The sequence below is a fragment of the Mus musculus genome, chromosome 12, assembly GCF_000001635.26.
Source record: "Mus musculus strain C57BL/6J chromosome 12, GRCm38.p6 C57BL/6J".
In the NCBI taxonomy this organism is placed as follows: Eukaryota; Metazoa; Chordata; class Mammalia; order Rodentia; family Muridae; genus Mus; species Mus musculus.
Window position 1 is genome coordinate 117,008,842 of NC_000078.6, and position 13,341 is coordinate 117,022,182.

General features: G+C 44.4%; 1 protein-coding gene across 2 annotated transcripts in view; it reads left to right on the top strand.

The window, feature by feature from the left end:
- The window catches only part of Ptprn2 (protein tyrosine phosphatase, receptor type, N polypeptide 2), a 792,473-nt gene that overhangs the window by 523,147 nt on the left and 255,985 nt on the right, over positions 1 to 13,341 (top strand). The gene's annotated exons all lie outside the window — the stretch shown is intronic.

A 13,341-nucleotide genomic window follows, 5' to 3' on the forward strand; every position in this document is an offset into this window, starting at 1 on the left:
TCCCCTACCTATTGCTGAAGGGGAAAGAACCACCAACCTAAACTGCCACTGTGCGTCTGTTTCTTATCCCTGTAACACAAGACTCGAGTCTCGGTAACTTGTAGAGAAAGGAGGTTTATTTAGGCCACAGTTTTGCAACACTATATGTTGTGTTTATAAAAAGATAATGAGAGAAGACATATTTTGGTGGAAGTGTAGTCAGGTGTGGGGGGAAGGGGGTTCCTCCGCTGGCCCATACTGAGGCATCCCTTCCCCCTGAGGGACTAGCCAAAGGGAGGTATAGTATAGAATAGAGTTTATTCAGGGCATGGGGAGGGGAGTTGAGAGGGTAGTAGAGATAGAGAAAGGCAGCAAAAGAGAGAGAGAACTGCCTTGTTTAAATGTGTCCAAAGTGTGTGTGGGGGGGTGGGGGGTGGGGGGAGGAGGAGAAGCTGGCCGTGAGCACCAAGAGAGAAGGGGAGGGGAATGGGGAGAGAAGTGGGAGGGCTGAGAAGACAGAGCAGGAGCAAGAAGTCAAGAGAGCAAGAGAGAGTGGAGGGGGCAAGCGGTCCTTTTTAATAGTGAGTCAGGCACACCTGGTTGTAGCCAGGTGACTGTGGAGTGGAGCCTAGACAAAATGCTAACACCATATGCTTGGCGTCTGGGGAGGGCTTAGGGCAACAGTTTCACAATGGTGGAACTAGTGGAGAGATGGCAGTGAGGCAGGAGTCGGGGAATCTGTGGGCAGGGTTGTTCTTTTACAATGTGTCTTGTCATGGAAATGGCTCTGATTCCTTCATCTGAAGACCTGGTGTTAGATTCTACCACCTGGCACACCACACTAGGGACCAGGCTTTCAGCATGTAGGCCTTTAGGGACAAAACAACACCAAACCCCAGGAGCTACCACATGAGTGTGTGCTTTAATAAGAAGGGTTACACAAAGAGCAAGAGTTAAACAAAGATACTTTCAGACAAATGAGTTTGTCGCCATGGAGCCCCATTCTGGTTAATTTAGATTCATGCGAGAGTATTTATAACAAGACACAGGAAGAGCCCGGATGCGGAAGTAATAATGAGAAAAGAAAATGTAAGTGTGTGAATGTATCTAACAAAGTATGCATTATAAAAGAACGTTATCTTGAGGGGCCAAAAGCAAGATAAAACAGAATAGTGAACCTGCAAGCAGAGGGGTGAGGAGTACAAAGTGTGTGAAGAGGCATGGTGTCAGGCCGGTCCACACCAATCAGAGTCTGAGAACTTGTGTCTGACCCACGAGTATGGAGGCACGATGTCTAAGCCATCTACGTTTTTAGAGCATGAATATTGGACATTCATCATTAGATCATGAATATTGGCTTCAGCAGAGATGGTCAGACAGGATTTCCAAAGTCTCCAGAACCACAGCTGAAAAGGAAAGTAGAGAATTCAAGTTTTCATACGAAAGGACAATCTGGGGTGCTAGAAATAAATGTAGGTATAATAAAAATCACAATGTGTGGGTGAAGGAAGACTGCAATTAAAATGGGTTTTCTGTGCTGAGAGATGAGGACCTTGGATCACCAGTCCCCACTGGCGTGGTAACATATATCTGTAAGCCCAGAACTAAGGAGGCAGAGATAGGAGCTCCCTAGAACACCCTAGCCAGCTAACATACACAAGTCACCAATCTTCAGGTCCAGTGAGAGAACCTATCTTAAAAACTCATGTGGGAAGGAATAGAGGAAGATTCCTAATGTCACTCTCTGACCTCCTTACACATGTGCACAAGGTGTACACACACATAGACAGACACAAAGACACATGGGTTTGTAGTGCTAAATCAGTGTAAGAAAAGGGTGCTCTGGTAGTCCTGTGTAGAGAAGTGCTGTTCTGAGGCAAGTATCACACAGCAGCATGGCATGATTCAAGTGGAGATAGTCAAGTAACCAGACTCACTTTACGGGCAGTCCTATGAAAGTACAGCCCGAAATACTGCATAGTAAAGACACATGACCATGTGGCATGCTATTTGTTCGCTGTACTAAAATCTTATACTGTTATTAAGGACTTACTTAAGACAAAAAGGACTTTAAGATAAAATGTTGTGCAGTGTTTATCAGTCCTGGCAGCAGCCTGGACAGCTCTTGATAGTATCGAGAGTTCATGGGGTGGCTGAGATGCATAGTCTATATCTTGGAAGTGTTCCTTGTTATGTTTCAACAGTTGCAAAATCACACAGTGGTACATTTCCCAGAATGCATCCCATACATTGATGACAAGAGACGCGTGTTGTGCATGTGCACATGCATGCATAAACATTACATGTGTGTACATTGTTGGCTTAAGGTAGAAAACAGGTTCCACCAACAAAAATGAGTTCATAAGGGCATAGAACATTGCACTGGGAGTATGTGCAGTCATATTCAGATGCTAGAGAGGAGGGGCTACCAAAGTTGTTTTGAAATAATTGTACTTGACTACTATTCTTGGCTATGAGGATGGTGATAAGGTCTTTCACAGATAGCTGCTGACAGATATATTGACAGAACTACTTTCTTGTGAGAATAACATGTTTAAGTTCACCTGAGTCTTAGAATCGTTCACAGATATACACATAAGAACATCCTTTATGAATTCCTGGTAGCTCTTGTCATTGAATGTACATTAGATCCATCTTCCATGACCCCTGTCTTCTTGTGACCTTGAATGTAGAAGATCCATCCGCCATGACCTACTGATGTCTCTTGCCACCATGTGTATATGAGATCCCTCCTCCGTGACCTCCTCATGGCTCTTGTTGTCAAGCACATGTATTCAAAGCTTCCCCCTTGTTAACATTTCAACTTTATATTTTTGCTGCTGTTAGGATTCAACACCAGCAACACCATTTATTACAACTTGCATAAGGAAATCTTAGAAAAGGAGGAAACCTGTCATCACTTACTAGTGACCTCCTTACTGTTAAAACACAAGGGAATACCCAGGAAAGCTATGTTCATCACTTTTCAATTGTCTAAACAAAGTACCCAAGGCTAGGTAACTAAGAAAGGAAAGGGAACTATGTGTCTAACAGATTTTGGTCTAAACACTTGGACACAGGATCTGTAAGGATCCCAGGTAGATGACATCACAAAGGCAGGCCTGGAGAGGAGCCAATTATGTCGTAAGGCAGAAGTCAGACATTATCATCTAATATCTTTCTTCGGAACTAACCAGATCCTGGGGGAATCACTTTGATTCCCTCCTAGAGAACCATCTTCAGTGACCCACCTCCTCTAAACAGTGCCACCCCTTCTTAATATTTTCAAACTTCTAATACATAAATCCTTGAGAAACAAGCCAGATCGATATCATAAATTGATAGTTGGATAGTTCAGGAAGGACAGAGATATCCCACATCTCTTGCCTTTTCTATAGAGCTAGACTAAAATGGTATCTCTGGTTTCTATAAGTAGTTGTAAGGAAAAGTTATGTCCTGGGATAATTTAATTCTGACACTTGAAAAAATTGAGCATCTAGGCATTGTGGCATCCTGCTACTTTCAGATGACTCAACGGAAGGCCATTGTCATCAAACCTTCCTTGTGTTTTGTGATGTTACTCATCATGGATCCCAGCATAGTACAGAAATACTCTGGATGCTGGGCGCATCTCAGGCCCATATGAATGAATGCCACCACTGCTCCTGCTGTTTCAATGGCCAGCTTTACTCTGGTTTGCTGCTCACAGTGAGGCTTTTCCACCACATGAGCCCTAGAAAGAGACTGGCTGCAGTGATCAGAGCTTGAGGGCAGCACCAGAAGAGAGTTACAGGACTCTTGTGAAGGAGTCCTCATGTGGTGAGCTCAGAGAACGTCATCCTACCTCTGGTATCAGTGACATAAGGATGATGATGTAATAGTGATATAATAGCCAAGGTCTGCAGTCCCTGCTAGGCCACAGGTCCATCCATATGTCCTAAAGCTCAGGGCTTCCTGAACTGTCTCTATGGACATTTTTTTCACCCAAGGGACTTTAGCACCACCCTCACATGTCACTAAACATGAAATAGGTATGAAGACCAACCACATACTGATAACAAATTATAAAGAGATCCATTTTGAAGCTATGACTTGCTATACATATTATTCTGCCATTTAATAAAGACAAAAGCAAACTTACGCATGAGCAACATGGATACTCGAGTTCATTTTTACAGAGAGGATTAAATCCCAGCTGAGTATTTGATGCCTTAGAACACAGAACCCCTTCGATGTTTCTCAGAGTTGGGAGATATTTTGATGTTCTAATCAAAAGGGCAGAAGCAGGTTTAGGGCCCCATTTCATAAAATATTGGATATTAAATCCTGATCCCAAGCCCAAACTCGTCGAACTCCTTGTCCTGAAGCTCAAGTTAATGACTCAAACAGCATTTTTAATCAATGCTTTTATTAGCTTTTTCAGAGTGTTATACAATGTATTTAGTTCATATTCATTCCCCTCCTCTAAACCCTCCTATGTCCCCTCCTCCTCCCTTCCCACTCAACTTCATAGTCCCTACCTCCCCCACCTGGATTGAGTCCAGTTTGTGTTGGGCAACCATTCCTGGGTGTGATTTCTCCCCCACAGTATGATTGGTATATAGAATGTCACACCACGGAAGAAAACTGACTCTTCTTCGCCCAGAAGTAATAAAATGCCCATGGCACCTCAGCTGAGGGAGGAACTGCACGCCCTCCTCCCCTCTCCATGCGAGGGTTTTATTTGGCTGGCACCTGTGTAGGCCTTGGGCATGCTATCACAGTTGTGAGTTCTTATGTGCACTTGCCCCATTAGGTCTGGAAAACACTGTTTCTTTGATGTTACCCATCACCCCTCGTTCTTAGAATCTTTCTGTATCTTCTTAGATCACATTCAGGGCTGAGGACTCTATAAAGTCTCTCATTCTCTGTGGACCTCTGTGTGAGTTGCACTATAATGTAAGGGAAAAACCTCTCGGATGATGGTTGGGTGATGTACTTACTGATCGATAGGTATAGCAGTAAGTCACTAGGAGTCTTTTCATCACTGTAACTTTTAACATAATATACTTCACCCTAGGGCTCACGCCCTCTCCAGCTACAGGTTCTTGACGTTATTGACAGCTCCAGGGTGGATGTGTTCTGTCTCGTGGCCTTAAGTGCCATTTTAAAAGTGCTTGGTTAAGCTTGTTCATTGCACCAATAGGCATATCTTGCTAGGCAGGTCATCAAACAGCAATTTTTAAAATCAAATATTCTCACACAATCCAATCCAAAGATGTATTAATTTGATACTAACATACTGAGGAATTACAGTAGGAAAATACCAAAAGCCTCTGTTTTCCATAATTAAGCCATGATGTTTCCATAATAGGAGAAAATTGCATATAGAACAAACCCCTGTAGTTCATAATGCACACTTTCAGGCCACACTCGGTGGTGCTATGTGGTATGGTAGCATGTGAGGTGCAACATGCATGTCGTGTGCTCAGAAACAAAGCTGTGGTGACTTGTGTGACACAAGACTGGTGACTGTTGCCAGGTTATACATGTGACTCAGATTCATTACGTGTATAATTTTGAAATAATTTAACTGTTTTGCATGTTGTAACGCCTTCTACTGTTGCCAGACTTTTACAGTTCCCACATTTAGTTATGTGACCCCCATCTGGGGCTGAGAACCACAGCTTAAGAAGCTGTGCTGAGAATCACTTTAAAAAGGGGACTCTCAGGCGGCAAAGACATGCTGGTCTCTATGAATTTGGGACCAGCCTGGTCTAAATAGAGAGATTTAGGGTAGCTAAGGCAACATAGAAAAACCTTATCTTAAAAAAATAAAATAAAATAAAGTTACAGGTTTACCACCAGTCAGCCAAATTAAAACTGGTTTCTCTCAGGGCGGGCAGGGTTTGGATAAGGAAGAAGTTAGAGAAACGAATAATACCAGTATCACTGTGTTTTTATTTGTAGGCACATAGTCTTCCCTTTTTTCACAAATTATTGAATTATCAGACATTTTTGAGAATTTGATGAATGTAGTTAGATGCGATCCAGCTGTAACTGCAATACAGAACCACAGAAAGTAGAAATTATATACTTTAAAAAGCTATTTTATTGAATTGCACTATTAAGATCATAAGACAAAACATAATTGATATCAAAGTTTCAATAAAGTAATTTAAATAAAGCTGCATATGTATCTTATTCTTTTTTTTTTAATTCAGTGAAATTTTCATCAGTATCAGTATTTGTATAAAAACAGAAGCCTGTGACTCTGGCACCATTTCCACCTGCTCACTAATGGGAAGAATTGGTGCTGGGACTCAAGCTTGCTGTGTCTAGACTGACATGTATGAAAACGAACATGTGCTTGGTGCAACAGTCCCCCTCAACAGTGGCTGCAACCTCCATGGTTTTGGTTACCCACTGTCATCACGCATCTGCTACTCCAGAGATTCATAGGCTTTGAGCTGTGTGTCATTCTGAGCAGTACAATAAAATCTTATATGTCTCTCCTTATCCCACCAGGAGCAGAGCATTATCCTTCCCCCCAAGCTTCTAGGCTGCCTGTGCTACATGCTCAGTGATCATATACACTCAGTATCACAGCTCCTCCGTGCTGTGCGCTTTCCCTCGGCCCCATAGCAAGGAGGGTATGCCATGACCTGCTTGGATGAATCTTTCAGTAAGGGAGGGAAACAATCCTGTTGCCAAGATCAGTTTGTCATACATGGATTTATCATTAAGCTCTGTCATAGGTGTGTGTAGAGGAAGCAGGACACACAGAGGATCCAGTCTTGTCTGAGGGTAACAGGCAGCTGACCTACACAATGCATGCAGTAAACATGAGCTCTAAACGCATGAACACTTCCAGAACCAGGGACGCAGGCGAGGAACACAACAGACTCCTAGACCAAACCACTGTGACAGTGATGTGTTTGCAGAGACTTCTTGATTCTCCACAGTCTTTGACTTGGGATTTGATATGTCAATTCATTTGTCTCTTCTGCTACCTGAGAACTTGTGGTGTTCAGGCCCCACACTTGCATACACATAACCTGACACAGGCAGTTTCCTGGGCAGTGCAAATGAAGGAAGTATGAACAGAGAGGGAGGTTCTGATGTGTGCACTACTGCAGATCCCCACCGGAGTATGTGGGGCCTGGAAGGGAGTGCAGAGGTGGAGAGATGCAGCTGGACTCAGTACACGTGGCTGGTAGAACTCTAACACTGGCCAATGTGCTAGATGGAAGGAACCCAAAGAAGGAACTAACATAGTCCAAGGCTGAACAGTTAAAAGCTGGGGAACACCAGGGAAGAACAGATGTGGGAAGAACGGAAGTGCCCCCATTGTAGCTGGTCACAGAGAACATCATTGAGAACAAATGTGAAGAAAGAAGCAGGTGAGGTCAAGGGTTTGGATTGAGCTGCTGGGCACCCAGGCAGAGGTAGCTATGGAGACCAATAAGCAGATGTCTGACTATGATCCTGAGTATCTTTCATGGCTCACCTCCTATAACACTACCCTGACTCAGCCAACTTCCCACAAAGTATTGGTCCAGGTCTGAGTTTTTAAACAGCTCCTGTTTAAACAGGAAAGTGACAGAGTGTCCCATGAGCCCATCAAGGCCAGGATAGTTGAGCTGTAACCTCCCACTGCCCTATTCTAGGCTAGTCACACTGTTCTTTCTGGAGGCCACCACACTATGTTGGAGTGGGTTCTGGGTCTAACCTCAGCTATCTAAAAATATGCCAACAGGCCAGACCTGAGAGAAAGCCAGCATGCTGCACACACACACACACACATGCACACATGCATACACATACACACACCAAACAGCATACACAGAGCACACAAATACATTACATAGGTACTATTTACACACTTATGCATCACATACCACCCATACATTTACCACATGTATATATCCAACACACACACACACACTCACACACACACACACACACACCAGTACCCCAAGACTTGTCAGAAAGACTGATTATCAGGGAAGAGGCATGGGACCCACCAGGCATCTAGATCGTCGAGGATCTGCCACACAACCTTCTGAGATTTCTTGGTGTAGGGATATGGGTAGTGGGGAACCCCATCAAGGGACCTACCCACAGGGTCAGGACCACTATCCATAGGGAGTCAGCTCCCTGGGTAGCACCTCACCTAGGCAGCTCTCCCAGCTCAGTGTGCCAGCAGAGGGACTCCATTAAGTTGTCCCTATTGTAATTCAGATTACAGAAGCGACTTCTGCACATTCTTTCAGGTTAAAATATCAGGGATAAAGAGAAGAGGCAAAATTACTCCACTGTCGCTACGTGCTTAATTATATGGAATGCTGCATAAATTGTCAAGTGCAAAGAATTATTCTGATAAATTAAAATACTAATTAAATAGGCTATTGCAGAATTTTGAGAACATTACAGGGTTCCGCTTCTTCAGGTAATTTGCATATCCTTCATCTAGTGAATTTAATTTTAAAGGACTTCTTTTTAGTGTTTGGAAACCCTTTTTGTCTCGCGTGAAGATAAAAATGGGCTTTCTGCTTTGCTGTCTGCCTCGGTGAAAGCGGTTTCTTTCGTTGCCCCCATGCCGTGCTGGCTCACTGGTCGGCTTTCATCATGCATGCTAGCTCCAAGTCCAAAGCTTAACAAAAACAAGAACTCAGATGAAATTCGAACATGTGGCTGAGCAAGACATCCCCAAGAGTTGGGCAGTCGGAATGAAAACAAGATAGGTTGTGCTCTGACCTTAATATACACCATGGCAAGAGATTCCCCCCACTAAATGGATAAGTTAATAAATATAATAAACATTTTTAAATAAGCAAAAATTACAAAGGTAAACAAACAGAAAGGCTGGGGTACTTAAGATAAATTCTTTAACATAAGCATAACAAGGAAAAAGGCAAAATCGTCCCTCTTCTATTGTCTACACCGATGAGAGCCTTCCAAGCACAGCACAGGGAAGGACCAGACATGGGTGGGGAACTGAAGCCAGAGACGTGACACAGATCACAAAAGAGCTCATCCGCAGAGCTGGGACAGAGGGGACAGGAGACAGAAGGGATTTCTCTGGGGAAGTGCAGTCGTAAAGCTTCTGGAACATGGCTGTCCTTCTAAATCCTGCTTACCTGCCACCTCCTCAGGCCACCAAGGGCTTCCTGATGACAATGCTGCTTCCTGAGGGAGCTAGAGAGTTGGGCTTTGATGCCTGGTGTGAACAGAGATTGTGGTAAGGGTGACTAAACAGATAGGGGGTGTGGCTACTGTGGTCATCAGAGCTCTCAGGGAAGCTTCTCCCACCCAGGGCTCAGAGCTGGATGCCCATCCACGTTTACAGTTACCCAATCAAGATACTTAACTGCTCCTGATGCCCTGGAGCTAAAAAAAGAGTCATTCAAATGTGTCAACAGGGAGACATTACTAAGCAGAGCAATGAAACCAGGAACCACAGGAACCAACAGAAGGCAGAAGCAGGCCCCTTCGTGGGGTCTGTTTTGCACCTACTGTCTAGACCTTTCTGTTTGCTTGCTTGGCCTTTCATGTGGAAACAAAGAAGGCTTATCCACAGGGAGGCAGCCATCCTGGTGCATTCTGGGTAAAAAGCCTAGGAACACTTCAGAGTAAATTGACCAAATACAGGCGTTCTTCCCCAGCTGCATATAGACTGGGAAACACGTGTGACCTCTCCTAGGAAGGAAGATGGTTATCCACTGTCTCCCTACATAATTCTCACAGCCATTCACAGAGCAAACCCTGAGGAGAGTGAAGCATTGTAGGCTGAGCCACATGTTAGGGACTACAGACTGATGCTCAGGGTTCCCTAACTTAGATGCTAGGTATGAGAAGCTTGGACCCTCACTTCATAATAAAGGCACTGAAGACTCAGAGTAGAAAGCAAGACTGTTTTGTTTTATGACTTTGCAGAGCCAGACAGGAGCCCAGAATGGTGGGCACTGTGGCTGAACACAGAGAACCCAGTTCCCGTCCTCCCTTTCTTCTTTGGCTGAGTTATCAGGAAGGCTCAGCCTTACACATCATCTAGGACTTACTTTACCTTCTGATGCTTAACATTTCTCTATTTCTTAATAGACCATATGTAGGTTCATCTCTATATGTTTTAATTGTTTTAAAGCTTATCAGGACTATGAGAGTGTCATCTCTGCAGGTCTCCAGGAAAACTCGCCTGTTAGTAATTTTCTACTCTAACTTTTACTTGGGTATAGGGAGCTAGACCAACAGAGATGAACAGGGGACCAGTGTTTTCTGTTCAACTGTAGCTGAACTATACTGGCTCAAGGTAAATTTGAAAATAGGCCTTTTTTCTTTTTTAAAATTTCTTAGAAGTTATAGATCCTCTCTATACTGAGAGCTGAGCCATGGTGGGTGGAGTCTGGATAGGGGACTATTTACCAAACATGAATGTGACTGACTCCATAGTTTAGGGCAAGTATCTTGGGAATAATCTTACCTGAGACTTTTAAGACATAAAGTGGCAAGATGTTGGTAGAAGGGTGGGGAGGCTCTTCCAGAGATGCCAAGTATGAGAGAGAAATCTAAATAAACCCTGTATCCTGAGCATGAAGACAGTGCCATCAGGAAGCACCAGAGGCCCTGACTGGTGACCAAGCAGACCAACCTATTCCAGTACAGCTGGGCCACTGATCAGTGGTAAACAGAGTTCAGATGTGAGAACCAAGATAGCAGTATACATGGGATTCCACAGACTGCTCAGATGGTCTTGTGGGACAGAAAGCTGTGTCGTTATTCAAAGATATCCCATCTCATAAAGGCTTTGAACTGTCTGTGTGCTGAGTAGGTCAAAACCTCCTTCTCAGGAGACCTCAAGGCACTTATGAAAAACAAAACACCCTGTTTCATCATGAAAGGTTTCCCAGAACCTTCTATCTGGAGTATCAATGGCTCCTACTGGAGCCCCACCCATTCTACCTGGTTCTCTACCCCTCTACCTAGTGGCCCTATCCCCTCTACTTGGTCTACCTAATACTCTACTCCTTCCACCAGAAGCCTCCCCTCCACATAGCTTGACAGCTAGCTGGTCCAGGGTTTAACAACTGTTCAACTGCTCTTCGCTTTCTCGAAATTTTGATGAGTGACTCCTTCTTTCAGGTCTGAATAGCAGATCTTTAGAATGGACTGTCTTCCCAGACTGTCAGAGCAAGTCTCAGACTCCCAGGTTTTGAGAATGGCTACGCTCTATAAATCAATGCTCTGGTAGGCCAGTGAGGGTGTTCCTCTTTATAGATTGTCACAGACCCTAAGGACAGAAGCTATAGATGACAGTGGCTTGTGACCCAGAGCTCAGAAATACAGTCCCTTTCCCCAGTAGTACACTTGCTGAGAATCCTCTGTCCTGTTTGTGGAGTAGAGAAGGGAGCCTATAGTCTGGGTGGCTTCAAGGGTTTAGCAAGGGAAACTGTGAACAGAGCCTGCCTTGGAGCTCGGCTGAAACAAGTGTTCAGAGGATGCTTTACTGTTGTTTATTTACTTCATCATTTAGATTACAGCACATACCTGCTGTTAGTTTGAGAATCGACCAGGAGGTCCTTCTTTCCTTCCTCCCTTCTCCTCCTCTTCCTCCTCTTCCTCCTCATCTTCCTCTTCTTCTTGCTCTTCTTGCTCTTCTTGTTCTTCTTGTTCTTCTTGCTCTTCCTCCTCCTCTTCCTCCTCTACCTCTTCCTCCTCTTCTTCTCCTCCTTCTTCTTTGGGCAGGTAGTCCAGGCTTTTTTCAAGCTCGCTATGTAACAACTGATCCTGTTGGCTCCACTTAGAGCTCTCTGCCCTCTACCAACTGGACTACATCCCAGCCTGGCTCTGTACTTCTAAAACTTCACCTGCGCTTTCATGAGCAGACTGCCAAGTCAAATGACATCTCACCCACCTGTCTATGGCCCTGAACTGGCCAGACTGTACTCATAAAGGCCAGAGGGGCAGGAAGCATGCCTAAAGCACAACTGTGTGCTGGTCAGGTAGTTAGAAAGGTACCAAGCTCTGAATGGCAAAGCAGGGTCTCTGCCCTGAAAAGCCATGGATGAGCTGTGCAGCTCTCCCCTGTAGGGTCTAAGCACATGTGGTCATGCACTGAAAGTGGTTTGCCGAACAGTAGTGGCTGAGAGCCTGAGAGGCCACTCGGCCAATCAAGCCGTAACAGATGCTTTGTAATTGCTTGTGGTTGCTCATATTGTTGACTGAATTTGTTCAGGCTTATTTATCAAAAGCCATGCTTGCATATACAGCAAACAGAAATTTCCAGATTGGCCAAATTGAATTCCCGATGTACTTTCACACCTAGAGCATTTATCTGTGGTTTTCCAGGACAATGTTTCCAGGCCTCAGAGGTGATGGTGGTTCACTTCTTGCAGCCTTACAGGCAGGGCATCCTGGGGTGGCCTTTCAGCTAGCTCCCTCCAGAAGGAAGAATTGCTTCCTCAGCCTGGGCTGCTTCTGTAACTAAACTTTCCCTCAAGCAGCCACCCAGATAGCTCTGTGACACTTTTCCATGCCAAGGCGACACTATGGAGCCACAGAGACACTGTCCACCAGGCCTAAGATAATCACCTGCCTTCTAGGAAGATCTGGCTGGCCCTGGGCTAGATTATTCAGCTTAGTCATGTATTGGCTGACTGCTTTCTATATAATCTCTAACTCTGAAATCTTTGTTCTCTAGCAAGAACTGGAGTGTTTACGAATTCCATCTTTAGGTCCTTGGTCAGCCTACTTAGAGTTGCTGTTAACCCACTCCACATAGCCACCAGGCATTACAAGAGATTTGCAAACCCATCATTTTATACCTCAAGGAACAGGCTCTTGCCATCCAAGTTTTAAACCTGTGTGGTCACTTGCCCCACATCATGCCACCACCTGAAGGGATCCTAAAGTTCCCCATCCCTACCCTGGATTTCTTTATGTCCACCTCACTCTTTCTGCACAGCCAGGATTGCCTACGTGTAAAAACGAATGTCCATTTGTTAAAGGGAGAATTTTTTTTCTATAAGACAGTCCCTAGAGGTAGAGAAGGCAGGTAGGCTATAATGGGATATTGTTTGTACATCTCTCAAAGACATAATTCCATTAGCCAAGATCCATGCAGGTAATCACAGCTGATCCTTTCTTGTTATCTCATTCTGTATTAACAGCAATTGCAGTGCTCTCTCCATTCATGGGTCTTTCAGTAAAATTCTAGGTTTTCTTTTCTTCTGGTTTTTATTTCCAAAATGACAGGAGATTTATCCAAAAGAATATTTCTACTAAATCATAAGCCAGGGTCAATTGCCTCGTGACATACTTCCTCTCTGGGAAGCGGGGGCAGCTGTGTCTGCTGCCCTGGCATTGCAACGGCTAAGACTTCAT